The 18,326-nt window shown below is 41.6% G+C and overlaps 1 protein-coding gene across 3 annotated transcripts in view; it reads left to right on the forward strand.

Annotated features, from left to right (window-relative positions):
- LOC129186922 (SH3 and cysteine-rich domain-containing protein 3-like) overlaps positions 1–18,326 on the forward strand; it is an 81,035-nt gene that overhangs the window by 27,916 nt on the left and 34,793 nt on the right. Inside the window, exon 14 of one of the 3 annotated variants that reach the window (XR_008572319.1) lies at positions 13,509–13,649. The exons of 1 other annotated variant lie outside the window; for it this stretch is intronic. The gene's annotated coding sequence lies outside the window, so the exon portion shown is untranslated. Of the gene's footprint in view, positions 1–13,508; positions 13,650–18,326 lie in introns of those variants that run through there. One more of the 3 variants, XR_008572321.1, reaches the window with a different exon arrangement.

Genomic DNA, 18,326 nt, shown 5'->3' on the forward strand with positions numbered 1-18,326 from the left:
TTTTTTGGAAAAGAAAAGAAACTTACAGTATCACTCGGATAGTATGAACATCCGGCAGCAACACAATATTTTGGCATGACTACTATTTTGATTAAAATATACTGAACCAAGTCACCGATCTACGTCTAGAAGTGTTTGTCACTCTGCTTTAGCTGAGAGGTGTCACCCCGATGACATCACTTCCTGAAATGAGGCTGAGCTGAGAGCTACTTTGTCATGGCTGGCACCATGAACTATCAATGTCATTTTTGTAAGTTTACCATTTGCTTTCAAAAATGGAACAATGTAGAACATAATTGCAAACAATGTATTTTCAAGCAAAGTTGATGAGTCATGTCAGGGACCCTTTCATGCCTTATACTTGTATTTGACTTCATTTTATGCTTGGCAATGCTCCATTTAGCCACAAATACCAATACCAATAATAACCACGAAACAGCATGATTTACTTATTAATATATTTTTGCAAAACTGTTATAGTGGGGATGGATTACAGTATATTTTCACTTCCTGTTGGTGTGTCTCAATACTTTTGTCCGTGCACAGTCTGAGGTGGTCTCAGGTGATTTCCCTTGCCAACTTCCGACGAGACCCGTTTTTATTTGGATTGTCTTTATGAGTTAATAAGTCAATGCTAGATCTCTATTGATTTCTAAGCAATGTGCGAGCAGCTGTGGGCAGCACTGGAATAAAAAATGATCTTGTCGCCTGGTTTTCCCGCTGCTCGCGTTCTTGCTGCAGCCCATCTATGCAGCTCCGAGCCTTCGTCTCTCTTTCTGCATCCCCGGTGCTCCCACACCCCTCCCCCCCTCCTCGTGATTTGCTGTTGTTTTTGAGTGATGAGCAGCTGATGGCGAGCGCCAGCCGATGACGGATGGATGTGACAAGCAGATGCTTTTGCGTGTCGTCTCTTTAATCACACAAAGTCAGTCGGCCATGAAGCGCCAGCTCCGTCTTGTCAAAGCAACACAAAGTGGAGACAAATTTGTCACGCTCGCCTGCCACACATTCCCATACAGCACGTCTGTGTGTGTGTGTGTTTAGGTATTTGTGAGGAGGAATGGGTGGGTGCGGGGGTGTTCTAGTATTGTTTTCCATTAATGCTGACTGCTGCATGCTTGCCTGGCAGGAAGTCAAACTTTTAATTTGAAGTGTGAAAATGTACTGGATTCATGGTTGTGTGTAGCATGTCATGTTTGTGTATGTTTTTGTGTATCTATCTACATAAATACCACCTTAGATTTAATGAGACACTTGATCCATATTGCTCTGCTCACGCTCTGCAAGCTTTCAATACGGTGAAGGTCGCACTTTAGCCTAAACGTGGATGAGTTGACTTTTCAGCGTAGAATTAATTGACGGGCGCTTTTGTCCACTGGAGTGCATGCACACCACACCACACCACACCAAACCACACCAGAGCCTTCCACTAGGGGGCGCTAATGGCTTTTTACTATCACGTGTCAGAGTAGACAAAGCGACATGGCATCTGTAAAGCTGATGCTTACTTTAATACGACCTTAGTCAGGTAACTGTTACCTTTTCCACGAAACAGTAGGTTATTCTTATGAGTTTACTTCTTTTTTTCTTGTAGCATCACAGCTTTACTATTTTCACAACTTTTTTCTCAAAGCGTGTTTGTATTTTTGCAGTTTTCTGATGTTTTATTGTCGTTGTGAGGATGACACTCCACAGAGTGCCTGGGAAAGTCTATTCCAGAGTGCTAGAGAGAAGGGTACGACCATGAGTGGAACCTCAGCTACAGGAGGTCCAATGTGGTTTTTGTTCTGGTCACAGACTCTAGGAGTCTGGGATTGGTGGCACGCTACTAAGTGCCATTCGGTTCTTGTACAACTGGAGCAGGAGCCTGGGTCACATTGCCAGCAGTAAGTCAAGCCTGTTCCTGAGGAACGTTGGCCTGATTCTGTTCATAATTTTTGTGGACAGAATTTCTACGCTCAGCCAAGACATTGTTGAGTACCAGTTTGGGGGCCTTAGGACCTCATCTCTGCTATTCCCGGATGATGTGGTCTCGATGGCCTCATTAATAGAAGTCCCGGGGTTTTCTCTGTGACCTTCTGTATTTACTGGGGAGGTTCACAGCTGAGTGTGAAGCGTCCGGGATGAGGTTCAGGTTCACAATATGAGTTTCTTCTGTAGGGTGGCTGGACTCACCCTAAGCGATAGGGTGAGGAACTTGTCCGGATACCTCCTGGACCCCTCCCTGGTGAGGCATCACATCAATAATACACAATTTAATATCAAAACTTTACTTTAGTTAGTTACATTATACATTTTTGGTATTTCTGCTATGTGCCACGTTCCACAGATGGCCCCTGCGTCACACTTTGGAACCCATCCGTGTTTTGCCAGGAAGGCGTGGTGCAGCGAGGTGACGGAGGATTGTGTCCAAACTCTGCCTTCTTGGCTCTGTTGGCATTGATGACATTGTGGAGGATTTTTTACAGCTTTCAGACGTTATGGAGATGGAGCTGACTCCCGCTCTCCTGCTTGCCTCTGTGTTGATGGCTTGGAGTGAGTTACCAAATTACTGCATGACACAAGAAACACTTAAATGTGCGCCCTTACTGGCTAAATGTAGCGACGATGTTGCTAAATTGTCAACACGGATCTCTTCTACGTACTGTATGAGGCGTGTTATGAAGCAGATGATTGCCGATACTTGAAAACTGGTGCAATGAGCCGCAATAGAACCGCTCGTTGATTAAGTGTTGATCTACGTGGGTTGATCTGACAAATCTTTAAGTAAAATTGATCAAATGTAGAATTACTACAGCTTCTGCTTGGGCATCAACAAGTAGCAAGCAGCTGTTTAACTCCAATGGTAAAACCAGCCACACGTCACTCGATGATGACGCTGTGAACACCAAGGCGGGTTGGATTGCAAGGTATGCCGAAAGCACTTAATATGCACTTCCAATAATGCTTTGCACAATGCCACTTCCAGATTACTGTTTTGTCGTTCATAGCAACGATGCCACAGTTGACAGTCTTGATTGGCTTCTGGCTGCATTGTTTTCACGATGCAACTTTTCTCCAAACAGGAAATCTTGTCACATCTTAGAGACACCCCTAGTCCTTATATATGTTTTGGTTCTGCATTTTGGAACCACCAGTCTCTGTCCCGATGGCAGGCACTAGAACAGGTGATTGAAGGGGTGCAGAAGGTCCCGCATAATGCTAGACTAGAATCTCTCCTGCTAACTCCAAGCTCACCTGTGACGGTCCAATCCGCTTCCCAGACCATTTGACGATCTGATTGAGGGCGGTCTTACTTCTTGCAGGCACATTTCCAAACCCAGACAGTAAACAAAATAATAAAATTGATTCAATAAAAGTGCGATAAAACAGTCATTAGACTCTTGTCAACGTTAAAAACAGCCAGCTTTCTGAGACAGGGTAGGCGCTGGTGTCCCCTTTTACAGACCGCCTCCCAGTTAGCTTCAAAGTTCAGCCCGGAGTGAACGATTGTGCCCAGGTATTTGTAATGGGTCAATGCTCCACAGTCTCCCCCTGGATAGAGACCGGGTCTTCCAATTGGTGTCAGAGCCACTGGTCTGAAATCATTGAGCAACTTGGGACTATTTCGGTTTGGGACAGGAACAACTGTGGCATATTTCCATACCTGAGGTATGAGACTTCCAAATCTGAGGACATGGTTCTCAGCTGGAAAAGGTTGGGAGTGAGGTCTTGCACCAGGTGGAGGAGTTCAAGTATCTCGGGGTCTTGTTCATGAGTGGAGGAAGGCTGGAGCGTGAGGTCAACCGACAGATCGGCGCTGCTTCTGCAGTAATGCTGTCGCTGTATGAAGCTGAAGCTGATATGAAGCCCTCGAGTTACTGGTAGAGCTGTGTTCCTAAACTCCCTTGCTGTAGGGTCATGAGCTTTGGGTTGTGACCGAAAGAGCAAGATTGCGGATACGATTGGCCGGAATGAGTTTCTTCTGTAGGGTGGCTGGACTCACCCTAAGCGATAGGGTGAGGAACTTGTCCGGATACCTCCTGGACCCCTCCCTGGTGAGGTGTTCTGGGCATGCCCAGCAGTCCTTTGAACTTTATCTAGTTCAGGAAATAGGAGAATTTTCTCACATTCACACTTGATGATAAACATTAATATTTCAAATCGTTTTTTTGGGGGGGTGGGGGGGTATATAAACATGGCTTTGTAACTAGCAACTTAAGCTGACAGATAACTGCAACAAATTTCAAAAGCAGGGAAAAAGTGTCTTAAATTACATGGTCACGTTTTGTAAAAAATGTGGAGAGGCCCAATGACAGGGTCTGCCTTGGCCCCCAAATGACTAAATACGCCCCTGATTGTCCTACAGTAGATCCCTGATTTTCAAGGGGGTTACGGGACCACTAATGGATGTCGAAAATCCTTCTCTCTTCAATTGCCATTGTTCACTCGTCACACAATCCAGGTTTAAGCCATTTGTATGCCACACACACTTATTAAACACTTTTAAAGAATAAAATGTATGGGTACTCACCACCCTGAAGTCAGCTGGGGGAGGCTCCAGCATACCCACGACCCTAGTGAGGATAAGCGGCATGGAAGATGGATGGATGGATGGATGGTACTCGCCACTAATGAATGATGATGTAAGATTATGCATGAACACATGGAATCGGAGTCACGCAGTAGCCTTTAGCCTGGATAGTGCTCCCGTAGCCAAACAAAATTTTGCGTTCAAACTATGGTGCGGACAAAAAACATCATCAGTAAAGCATAAAGACATAAACACTTGTAGGCTTTTTTTTTTTTTTTTTTTTTTTAGCAGTGGTACATGTATGCTGTACATTTTACCTTCATTATTACATTTAGATCAATTATTAGCGGCTTACGGTGAATGCCATGCGTTTTCTGTGGGAAAAACAGCTTATTTTCGTAAAAAAATTATTTAAAGAAATAATTTTGATAAAAAATCTGCTGAATTGTGAATGTGCGGGGGATCCACTGTATTTTTCTTTACAAGCGGCACATGGCGGAACCTGCAGAACACAATCGAGTTCTTCTTCCTAATCTTTTTGTTACTATCAGATTTGTGAAGTACTTTGCTAATTTTAGTTCATATCACTGGAGTGGAAACCAAGCCGTTGGGCTTCTTCCTGCTCCTTTCAGACTTCATAAATAAATGAATCATAAATAACCTTTACCATCAGCATCAGTGAAATAATGACACTTGCAGCGCAACAACGTGGTGTAAATAATAAAGAGTGTGAAAAGCTATTCGAGTGTTAATGTTCATGCAGCCTGATGAAATTAAAAATACACTTCGTTGAACATCTCTGACATGCCGTGAAAACAATGTTGGAAGGGCAAACGCCCTGTCAGGATTGTTTTTGGTCCCGTGTTGCAAATAACTTTCTTCATGCTTGCATTGCTTCTCACCATTCTTTCGTCATCGTCCAACTCTTTTTTTTCTTTTTTCGCGCAGAAGTATCAGTATAGTAAAAGTCTAAGTGTGGGACAGTGACTTTGTCCTCAGACAATCTGAAAGAAACCATGGCCTCCCCTAATTCAAATATGTAAAGATCAAATATTGAAAATCCATCCATCCATCTTCCGCTTATCCGAGGTCAGGTTGCAGCAGCCTCAGCAGGGAAGCCCAGATTGTGCCTGTTGGGAGATCATTCAAACCTGCAATAAAAGCCTGTTGTTCCGGTGATCGAGTCCGGTGCTTGTGTGTCTCATCCAACATCACAGAAACATTAGTGACACCTAGAGACCGGTGTAGAATACTACATATCATCCCAACGCCTTTTGAATGTGTTTTTTTAATACCTTCTATTTGTATTTGACTTCATTTAGCCGTCTGTATGCTGGAAAATGCTTCATTTATTCAAAATACAGCACAGGCCAAACGTTTGGACACGCCTTCTCATTCAATGCGTTTTCTTTATTTTCATGAGTATTTACATTGTAGATTCTCAAAACTAGGAATGAACACATGCGGAATTATGTACGTAACAAAATAGTGCGAAATAACTAAATATGTCTTATATTTTAGACACATAGTTTATGTCTTATCTTTTTTTTTATAGCGCACAGATTTCATGATGATAACAAATAGATTATAACTCATTAAAGGGTTAATAGTTGACACAGACAGTATGATAACCAGAATGAAGAATGAATGGTCAGTGTAAGAGTGATTAGACTTTGCATTCTATATTAAGTATTGTGTCTTTCTTCCTTGTACTTTATAACCATCCAGCATGAGTCTTATTTATGTCTTAATGTCTTATTTTCTCTTATTATGTCTACTATATTGGGTAATAGGAGTGTAAAGGTGACTATAGGGGTGTTTTTTCATGTCTAGAGGGCTCTAATAATTTTTTAAAAGTGCATTTTAGGTATTTTATGCTCTAACTACATGAACATGAACAAGGAATTCTACTTCGCTGAAATTCACGGATCACGATCAGGTCTGGAAACATCCATCCATCCATTTTCTATACCGCTTCTCCTCATTAGGGTCGCGAGGGTATGGTGGGGCCTATCCCACCTGACTTTGGGCGACAAGTGGGGTACACCCTGGACTGGTCGCCAGCCAATCGCAGGGCACATATAGACAAACAACCATTCCCACTCACATTCATACCTATGGACAATTTAGAGTCGCCAATTAACCTAACATGCATGTTTTTGGAATGTGGGAGGAAACCGGAGTACCCGGACTCTCCAGACTGTTACTTTGTCGGCCACCATGCTAACCACTAGACCACCGTGCGGCCCTGGAAACAATTCCCTGGTCTGGAAAGAATGAACCAAAATAAATGAGGGATGACTGTATAGCGTTTTAGTAAATGAATACTGTCCAATGTTATCAGCACAACACGCATGTGCCGTGTTGGTTGGCGAATGTCATCGTTTTGGGGAGTGCGTTAACATTTGTACTTTCTGAATGAATTCCCGCCCATCGCTTATGAGAACAAACACGCACACAAACACTCGCCGCCTAAACGGTGTAGTGGAAGCTTCACACTTTTTTTTTTTAAAGCAACTAGCATGCAAATGACAGAGTTAGCACAAATACAGATGAGGTGTCATGTGACACACAGCAGGAGATCAGATGAGTGATTGGGTGCTATCAGTGTGTGGTTCCCCCCAGCATCTCCATCCCTCCACCCTCTGACTTCTTCACAGAGCGCCACACTCCGACTCAAGGTTAGCCAGGCAAGGTCAAATTGACTTTAGATTAATTAACTGTCAATTAAGGCCGTAATTGTTTCATAATGTGCTGTGCCCCCAGGGACAAGGTATGTGTGTGTGTGTGTGTGGAGGTCCAGCGCTGTCAAGCCGGGTTTAAGCCGATAAGGCCTGGAAGCTTCTCAGGGAGATGGATGAGACAGAGTGCGTGTGCGCACGTGCGTGTGTGTGATACAAATCTACATTACAATAAGAGAAAAGAGTGACACATCCTCCATTATCCCATAAGAGCCACAAAACTGGAGCACTGCTACCATTAGGGTGCATCAGGTCACCTCACACACACACATGCATACACACACCCACAAACACACCTACAGTAAGAAGTTATTCCCCTCACACACACCATGACTGGACGTGTCCACCATCATGCATAGCGTAGGAAGCTGAGGGAGGCTGCAGAGAATGAAAAGCAAACAAAAGAAGAAGTGAGCACACATGAAAAAAAAGAGTGTTGGAGGCGTGCAAGGAACCTCGATGCCTTCTCGCTTGCTAACATTCTGTGCACAGCGCTGTGGAGAAGTTCAGGGCTGAGCCTCGCCTCTGCTGCTCGTTGATCCAACCAGGAAGTTGCAGATTCATTTCACTCGATTTCAATTTCGCATCTTGTCTTTTATCTCCCATCTTGTTCCTTCTTTAGAGTTTCATTCCTGAGACAGTACGTGTTTTTTCTTGCAACATTTAAACTTGATTCTTGTCATCTTTCCAACTTTTTTCTCTCACAACTACCGCAGCTTTTCAACGTTATTCTCGTAGCTTTCGCACTTTTTTTTGTCTGCCAACCTTACGATTTTAGCCTTGTAACTTATGACTTTAGAACTTTCCAACTTTTTTTCTGCCGTAACTTTATTGCCGTAACTTTATTTTCTTGTAACTTTACGATTTTTCTCCCGTAACTATTTTTTTTCTCGTAACTTTCTGACTTTTCCCCGCCCCCCATGACTACAATGTTATTATTGTAGCATTTAGTTTTTCCTCAGAACAATACAACCTTGTCTTTCTGACTTTTCTCCTAAATGCACAACTTTCCCATCACAACTTTTTTTCTTGGCTATGATTTTCCTTCATTTCCTTTGTAACTTTTTTTCTTGTAACATCCAGACTGTTTTCTTGGCAATTTTATTTAGACTATTTTGCAACGTTATTCTCGTAGCTTTCAAACTCTTTCTGGTAACTCGGGTGTCTGAGAACAGTCAACAGTTCGACGGTTCCATCCGGAGGAGTCTGATTCGACTTTCAATCGCACGGTCGAACCACATGAAAAAGTCATGCGATCAAGATTGTACCATTCTGACTACATGGGGGTGCTCCCGGCTGCTGCTGAGCATGCATTTTTTACATAGCATGTCTTTGTATTTGTTATAAATAACATATTTTGTTAGAAATTCCGCCTCATTTGTGTGATAAGACACAACTTGCGTGTTCAACAGAAGACTTTGCACAAGACACACACGTGCACACACAGCAAATCCCAGATTAGCAGTTTTGTAGTATTGTTACGCTCATATCGGGTCTGGTTTAACATGTTAGACGCGACAAGATGGCGCTTGACAAGATTGGATGGCGCCGATCTTTGACTCGCCTCTGAGATCTCCAGAGTACCAAAGTCTACACACACACCACGCAGAAGTGTCGAGAATGTAAACAAAAGCAAGGAAGGCGCTGAGGAATACGAGCTAAGCTCAAGCTAACACCGCACAGATCCTCCTTACCGAGCATTGTTATTGTGAAAGTGCGGTCTTTAGTGATAAAATGGATGAGTTACGACGCCACTTCACCCGCAGGAAGAGACTTTTGTGTCACTAAATAAATAAAGGTACTGTTGTTGTACACCTACCGTCTTTGTTTGTTTTATCCTTTTTCTCTGAGGTGTAAAAAGTCACAAGTGAGATCGGTTGATTTGTAGGGATCACCATTAAAAAAACAAAACAACATTGGACTATTAGTCGACTACGGACTAAATCTAACAAATGAGAATTGACTGTGAGAATCCTCGGTCAAAGACAGCCCTGCTGATAACCTTATGATGACCTTTATGTCTTTTCTTTAGGACTTCCCAACTTTTTTCTGGTAATATTACGGCTCTAAACTGTTTTCTCGTAACTGAATACGTTATTCTTGGTATTGCATTGAACATAATAAGACATAATAAGACATAATGCTTATAACTGTTCTAACCTTTTCTCGTAACTGTTATTTATTGTTGTATAACAACTATTTTTTTTTAAGTAACTTTATGACTTGTCTCTAATAACTATTTTTTCTCGTAACATTACGACTTCTAAAAACGGACATATTTTCCCCCCATGATCCCAATTTTATTATTGGACATACATTTATTTTGCATGAACATTTATTTTACAACATTTTTCTTGTAACCTTCCGACTGTTTTGTCATAACTGCAATTTTTTTTTTCTTGATGCTACAATTTTATTCGGAAATTTCCGACTTTTTCCGGTAACTGCGCGACTATTTCAAACTGTTTTCTTGACAACTTTACGTTTGTGCATTTTGGGCTTACTGTTCAACTTTTTTCTCTTGTGACATTATGACATCATACCTGCGTCTTTTTTTCAAATTGACCACTTTGTCCTAGTGTTCTTTATCGATACTACGTTTCCTCGTAACTTAGCGATTTTGAACGAGTGAAAGAAAAACATGAATTCGATACCAACGGAAAGGGAAATGATGGGTTCAAGGGTTAAACCTTCACTGTATGTTACGACCCCAGGGAACATAACGTATTTAATGAGGACACAGGAGACGTAGAAATCAAGTCATCCAATGAATAAACTAGAAAAAAAGAAAGAGAATCCCTCCCATGCCCAAGGAAAAGGCCCTTATGCGTGACCCAAACAAACAAAAGGACTGAGGGGTGAGCAGGCCAACCCTGTACTGTACAAGGCTGTCGTCCGGTCACCTCACCGCTACCACCAAATGAGGGAAAAACACAAATACACAACAAATAAGACAACAAAACAGGAAAACAGGACAGCTGGTCACACCAGGACAAACAAGACCTAAAAACTAATGGAAGCAAAAGTCCAGACTGCTGCTCAGTGTCATGCCAGCAGCCAGCACGAAGCAACTGGGGGGCAGCAGCATGACGAGGAGGTGAAGACGAGCCTGCAGCAAAAGCACACCTGCCCACATCAACACACGAGCTCAAGCACATAAAACAACAGTGCTCATACTTAACACCGTAGAATAGTTTGTTTTTTTAACAGAAATGCTGAGTCACAGCAGGTCTAACATCGCAAATGTTCCCCTTCCCACACTGGTCGAGTGCAACGAGCCTATTGGTTTATTGATACCGACCATGTTCCCTCACAGATGAGCCGTGTCGTCCAATCACACGCTTCCAAGAACGATAGAATGACTCGCTGTACGGCGGCTACACGGACGACATTTCAATGTACTGCTGATACCACAGACAGCAATGTATCGACATCCTCTTCCTCGTGACGCAGTATCTTTGTCACATTTGCTGCCTCAGCACTTAACGGTGTCTTCCTTGCATATAAATGGGAGAGGATCCACACAGCGCTGAGGTTTATTTGCACGGCTAACTCTACAGGATGCAAATGTTTGTTGTCTTTCGTGTGAAATGGGGCGGGGCCGTACTGCAAATATCGGTATTCATCCATGTGAATACAATAGGCTCCGGCTTCCTATGACACTGGCCAGGTTAAGTGGAGTGGCCTTTTATTGTGGCCAGCCTAAGGCACACCGGTCTAATCAGCACTACCACATCACTAACAGATTTAGACTGATTTGTCAACGACGTTTGAGGGACGCAGGCCTTCTGTGTGCATAGAAAAAAAGTGTTACATCTTTGTTCGGCTCATGAAGGATGAGAGCGAAAACAAAATTATTGTGTTTATATTTTACAAAGAACAATATCAACAATATAACAACACAAGAAAAAACAAGATATTTGTGAAAATAAACATAGAAGGGAACTGAAAAATCGGTATACTACCCTTGGTATCGATACCATCCATTTAGCCACCGCTAATACGAGAAGTCATTGTTATCTCTGTAGGGAAATACACGACGTCCACAATTATTCAGGATTTTGCATTATTGATTATTAGTTCTATTATTAGTTATTATTATTACTATTACAGTAGACGCCCCTACAACGTAAATAATCTGTTCCGAGAACCTTTATGTTATAGGGTTTTTATGTTATACGAAGCGTAAAATACATGTAAATAGCCTAATCCGTTCCAAGATCTTCCCAAACTCACCTCTTTGGCCCTTCAAAATATTCAAAGTCCACCAAATATGGTGGAAAAATATAAGAAAACGTTAGCATAAACATAGTAGAGTAACATTCCAATATAAAATAAGGTAATAAATAAGATTCATGTAAAAGAATAAAACTGAAAAACAAAAACAATCCTACCGTTCACGAGATGTCTTGATCAGGAGCGCAAGTGGAGGCAGGAAGGAGGAGGAGGACTAGCCTGAGTCGAAACGCGACTCAAAGAGTCTAAGAGTCAGCTGGTCTCACAGACAAACGCACTACACGATAATGCTGTGTGCAAAATTTTAATTTGTAACTTAACTTAATTGTTTCTAAGTTAGTTTCAGGGTGACTATGAAGAGGAAAGGAGTTTGAAGGGACAATCAGCCAATGAGATGAGAGCACAGGCGGTGCCCCGATAATCAGCCAATGAGAGCGTGAAGCGTCAGAATTTCTGGATCATTTCCTGATTGGTTTCTATCGACAATTTTTCCCTTTTTTTCTTATCCCTTACACTCGGTTTAGGGCCCATGACTACGGTAGTTTTAACACAAAGAAAAGTAAAAACATTAAGAAGAGATTTCAACGCGTGCGTAGTTTAAGGGCGACTACGATGAGGAAGGGAGGTTGAAGGGAGCAGCATGTCACACAAACACACCGTGCCCTGATAATCAGCCAATGAGATGAGGGCGGAGGCGGTGCCAATGAGAGCGTGAAGCGTCAGAAGGCGTCACCAAGCGCTAAACAAATCGAATTTCTGAACTTGCACCGACTTGACGCTTTACGTTATATGGAATTCCTTCCGTAATACGATGCAAACACTTTACATAAATTCTTTACGTTCAGTGGAATTTACGTAAAAGGAGGTTTACGTGATGCGAGGTACTACTGTATTGGTTGTTATTTGTTGTTAAGAATAACTGGTGGTTGATTGGTCAATCTAAAGCGTTAATGAACCTCAAAGTGGAATATTTAAGGAAGAGAAAGTGAGGTTTTGGCGTTTATTGAGAATATCCGTGTGTGCACAATTATTAGTGTGCAGACTTGTTAGGCAACTCAAAGAAACACAAAAATATTTTGCCTCAGTTTGCGTGCACTCACTGGTTAGCGTACAATAAGTTGCGCGTCTTGTTGTGTCGTTAATACACCGTGAGTCCGATTGTGTTCTTAATGTATTTTTTATCACAAAATGTCCTCCCTAATTAGCATCCTATTAGCGAGCTAACAAAATGGCAACTGGAACCGGAAGTCAGCGTTGTCATGTCGCCCGTCTGTGATGCCATTGGTGGTTGACTCTCAAAAATGTTAACACAAAACACGTTTTAACAGAAAATAATACAAAAATTCATATAAATGATGCGCATTTAAGGTTACTGTTACCTTCTTTGAAGGCGTGACTGTTCCCAGGGACAGCATATGCGTGGTTAACATGTACTGTACATATGATACATAGAAAACATCTTTTTTTCTTCAGGCTTTTTGCAAAATAAAAAAAAAAGCATCAGAATGGCACCTGCATCCTTTGACTTTCCGTATGCGGCCCTCGGTGGAAACATTTTGGACACTCCTGGTCTACAACAAACGTCTCGTGTCTCGTGAGATTAAAACGTTACGAGACACTGTCACGTTTTGGCTTGTGCGTGTTGTGGCGATGACCCCGGAATGCAGAGATGAGACCCGTTGCAGGCGAAATATATACATTTAATATTTGCTATGTAAAGCAAGAACACAGCAGCATTAAAAGGTGAGAACAGCAGTGCGGCCTGACTGACGTGCTGTGTTCTCTGGTTGCTCACACTCCGGCTGCTTGTACAGGAGAATAACCCTTTCGCAGGAATCCATTTCAATTAGCGGATTTAACTGCAGGCTCCTATTTGATTCTCTGGGCTATCGGCTGCGCTCGCAAACAGCATCCTTGCTTTGTTTTCCATCCGTGTTTTCCTTGCACTTGTGGGAATGTTCCTAACTACAGGAGCATCTATTGATCCCATTCCTTCTTTTGTTATTTGTCTGTGTTAGGGTCTGACGCACGGACCGCCGTGCTCACGGAGGCACTTTGAAATGACTGAGAGTCGCCGCCCTTAATGGAGCCGCTGAAAGGCAGCATGCATGTGAGGATGGATGGATGGAAGGATGGGCAGACGATGGACTGATGGCCAGATAAATGGACGCGGAGATGAATTGCTGGACGGGTTCTCAGATGGATGTGTTGATGGAGTGATTACGTGAAAAGATGGAGGACAGGCGGACAAATAGTAGCATGGAATGGGTATTGTCATTGTGATGAGCTGATGAATAAATGGGCAGAGAGAATGGTGGAGATTGATAGGTGCTTCCCTCGCCGGGCCACCTGCACCCTCAGCGTTCACCAGCACATACTCACGTGTAATGGGGGTAATGGGGCTCAAAATACACTCACAAACAACTCTATTTATGTCTTTTCTCCCTTCAAGCACCCAGCACACACTTTGCATGGATATGTCCCATATGTCCAACGCTGAGGCTCGAGGGAGCCCGCATAAAAACAACGGAAAAATTGGCCCACTTCTTGGAAATATTATTATCATTATCATCTAAATGTGAAAAATCCTGATCATGTGATCATCATATGCACATTAGCACTCACTAACGTCACCAAACCTCACCTTGAGGCATTCCCACGTAGCATCATTTGGGACCAAGTATGAGGTGAAAGAAAAACAGGGAAATACAGCGTAGTCGTCCTGTCGCCCTGTGCAGCATGGGAGAAACTTAGCACACGCACACAACCATGGTGCTTTCAAGGACGACATGGGACTGGTCGCCGCTCGCCCAAACCCAATGAAACAAAACATAAACATGCAAAAACTCTTTTTTAAATAAAATAATGGCCCATATTTCCAAAATTGATATGCATTTACATACAAATCAATGTAGTTACCCACATGTATTCTTTTTTAAGTGTTTTTTTTTTTTAAATCATTGCGCCTGAAAGTTTCCTGGGGACTGGTTCGCTCCAACCGAATCAATGTTTCTCATAAGAAACAGTCTAAAAATTTCATTTAACCAAAGAAACTTAAAAAAAAAACAACGAAAGCAGCAAAAATGGGAAAATCACTCAAAAGTCAAAATATTAAGAAAAGAGCTGTAATCTCGCAAGGGAAAAAAAGCCATAATTCCACAAGATAATATTATTTTAGTAGACAAAATATCATTTTAGTAGCATGAAGTTGAAATATTAAAGAAAAAAGTTGTTTTTTATTAAAAAAAAAAACAATGAATAAACTTGAGTTGGGGGAAAATCTATAACTTGGGAATAAAGTCAAAATATTAGGAGATGAAAATATACAAGAATGTGGAAATATTTGGAAAATTTGACAAAAAAAATCAATAGCAGAAAGCAAAGTCAAAATATTAAGACAAAAAATGTTGCAATTTTACAAGAATAAAGTTGTAAAATTAGGAAAAAAATATCATTTGAGTAACAATGTTGAAATAAAGAAAAAATCCATTATTGTTCTAAAAGATATGAAGTTATAATTACGAGGAGAAAATTGACAAGAGGAAAGCTGAAATGAAGGAGTTGGAAAAAAGCAGCTGTAATTTTACGGGAATAAAGTCAAAATATTAAGAAAAAAAGTCCTAATCTAATAAAGAACAAAAGTCACAATTTGACAAGAATAAACTTGTCTTATTATTTTAGTAGCATTTCGTCTATGACATGATATGGTACGACATGGCAGCGAGACCTTCCTGTTTTGCCATGAGTTATTTCTTCCTTCATGTTTTGCTATGAGTTTTAAAAATTTTTTTTATTCAATCACTTTTCTCGCTTCAAGCCTCTGCGTTTTTAAACCAAAATGGAGCCGAGGAGAGTTGCAAGTGCCACCTTTTTGATGGAGAACACTATTGAATTCAAGAAATAACTCATAGCAAAACAGGAAGGCGGGTTCTGTGTTGATCTCGCAGGCACATCGTGTGTTTGGCAACAATCACGTCTTCAATGAAGGCAAACGTAACCTTAAAAGGTCATTTATCCCTTTCGATGTTCCCCCTGCGTGCTTGCGCACTGCTCTCGCGTTCTCAGCAGCGCACCGAATGCAATCCAACCTGAACTGTGGATGAAATCAACACATCCCAATTTATTCTGTACCATTTTGCAATGCAGCTCAGTGAGTGACAGGGAGCAACAAGCGGTGCCAACATATGACACAAAGATGAACACTGTCCGTATTTAACAGCGTGTTGCTCTAAGTAGCAAGCGAGTTTACGGAGTGAAAAGTGTGGCGTGAATGCATTGCGTGGCGTAACTGTACATGTTTTACTACCGTGCCGAGACCATGGCTTGTTTTGTCTGAGGTAGAGACTAAAGAAAGCTACATTGCCATCTGTTTGAAACCGGTCATACACACAATACGACACAATGGAAGATATCAGTTCTCAGGTTTTGGACAGGTGTGATACCACAGTGTGCGCGTCTGATGGCGTTCACAGAGGTCCGACGAATGCTCAGGGGCCTCACTTATAAAACCGTGCGTGGAAATCTGACTAAAAGTCTGCGTGCTCCAGAAACCCAAATCCATGTATATTCAGACCTAAAAAAAAATTGGCGTACGCACACATTCATGCAATTTGCGGTTCATAGATTCCACCTTGAGAAGTGTGCATACGCAACTCCGCCTCAAGTTACGCCATTTCCACGCCTCCACCATAGAAGATCAATGCATGTGGCGTCCATATTTAAAGAGCCTTGACTGGATAGGAATCACGGCTGGTGGGACGACGACGAGGATGAAGAAGTGGGCTTTGGAAATGGAGGTGGAAATCCTGGAAAACGTACTATATTTGGAAGACGCAGCAGTGGCAAACAAATAAAACAAAGACTGAGTGACAGCACGTCCGCTGCCATCTGTGTGGCCGATGAGGCAAAAAAAAACCCAAAACGGTCCAATATCAACAATATCGAAGCACACATTTCCATTTTTAGTGAGGATGTTTTTACATTTTTCCTAATTGATTCCACATTTTAGATGAATATAAGCTTAGCAAAATCTGTTTCATTTAAAGGTGGCCACAAAGACTCAAAACAGGGATGAAGTTATGCCGAAAATAAATTGCTGTAATGGCAGACGCATATTTTAGAAATATTTCACTTAATGATGACATTAACGCCATCAAACTATTAAGTATATTATCATTATTTCATGAGGAACTAATGTTGTGCGTTAGTTCCAAGGACAACAACTGAAAAGCCCATCATTTTTGGAAAAGGAAAGAGTACCTTGTTAATGTTGAAGGTTAATGAGTAATGTTGCTGTTGATGAAATACTTGACGTATGCAACGAAAAACTAAAATTAAATGACGTATTCAACGCTGCTTTGTGTGCTTCATTGATCTTTTAGTCGGGAGACTATACGCTGGTGCGTAATGGTGTTTTATGATAAATGACAAATGGTATCCATCAGTGTCATGTCAGATAACAACACTTTCCACTATTTTTGAAAGTCAATAACAGCGTGATGTTTCCAAAAACTTCAAAAAGTTAAACTCTTGTCTTGTCAGAGTATTTTCTTGGGGATCATTTTTGTTCAGCAGTGGTTTTGGTCTTGGAATTCTGCCATGCAGGCCGTTTTTGCCCAGTGTCTTTCTTATGGTGGAGTCATGAACGCTGACCTTAACTGAGGCAAGTGAGGTCTACAGTTCTTTGGATGTTGTTGTGGGGTCTTTTGTGACCTCTTGAATGAGTCGTCGCTGCGCTCTTGGGATAATTTTGGTTGGCCGGCCGCTCCTGGGAAGGTTCACCACTGTTCCATGTTTTTGTCATTTGTGAATAATGGCTCTCACTGTGGTTTGCTGGAGTCCCAAAGCTTTAGAAATGGCTTTATAACCTTTCCCAGACTGATAGATACGGTTTTCTGGTTGGGGGGGGGGGCAACAGGGGGGCAATCACTTTTTCACACAGGGCCATGAAGGTTTGGACTATTTTTTCTCCTTTAATAATCGAAAGTTTCATTTAAAAACTGCATTTTTTGTCCAGTTGTGTTCTCATTGATGAATATTGAAATAAACGAACTGTCTCGCAGGCTACAACACAAAGCGTGACAAAAACGTGATATTAGCTCTCACTTCACTACTTCCTGAAGCTGCACATGACGCATTATGGGAAATGGAGTTTTTAGCCTTAAATTAGCTGCATCATTGTATAAACAGGGTTCAAAGCAGGAGAAAAAGTAGCGGCTTATACACCGGAACTTACTGTAAAACCTTAGTCACTTTGTTTGTCTCTCGTAATATTACAAGTTTAAAGGAATAACCTCTTTTTTTCTTTCATCTTTTCACCTTGATGCGACTAAAATGAAATAGTTTTTCCTCATAATATACCGATGTTATTTTTGCTAATTTTCTCGGTAGATTCCAACTTTTTTCTTTTCATATTTTGACTATTTTTGTAAAAATACTGTTGATTTTTTTCATTTGTTGTTGTCGTTGTTGCTGTTTTTTTAGTTTTCTTGTCAAATCCTATTTTTCAAATGCGCTGCGGGCCATTAAAAACAACAACGCTGATATCGAGGCATTCATTGGTGCGTTTACAGTGACAGTGCTAACTCCTAAATGACATACGGGTTAAAACAATGTCTAAAATACTACATAAAAAAGTGAATATTTTGCAACCTTGACAGAATGCAAAGCTTCAAAACTTTCCTATCCTATTGTTTTTCACGGTTAGACTACTTTTATTGGGCACTTTTTGGGGTTTTCTAGACTTTTCCTCAATTTCAACACCGTCTGGATGTCTTTTGGTAGTATGTGGGTGCGTGTGTGTGCGCATGTGTGTGCGTGCGATCGCATCAGCAGTG

The sequence above is a fragment of the Dunckerocampus dactyliophorus genome, chromosome 8, assembly GCF_027744805.1.
Source record: "Dunckerocampus dactyliophorus isolate RoL2022-P2 chromosome 8, RoL_Ddac_1.1, whole genome shotgun sequence".
Taxonomy (NCBI): Eukaryota; Metazoa; Chordata; class Actinopteri; order Syngnathiformes; family Syngnathidae; genus Dunckerocampus; species Dunckerocampus dactyliophorus.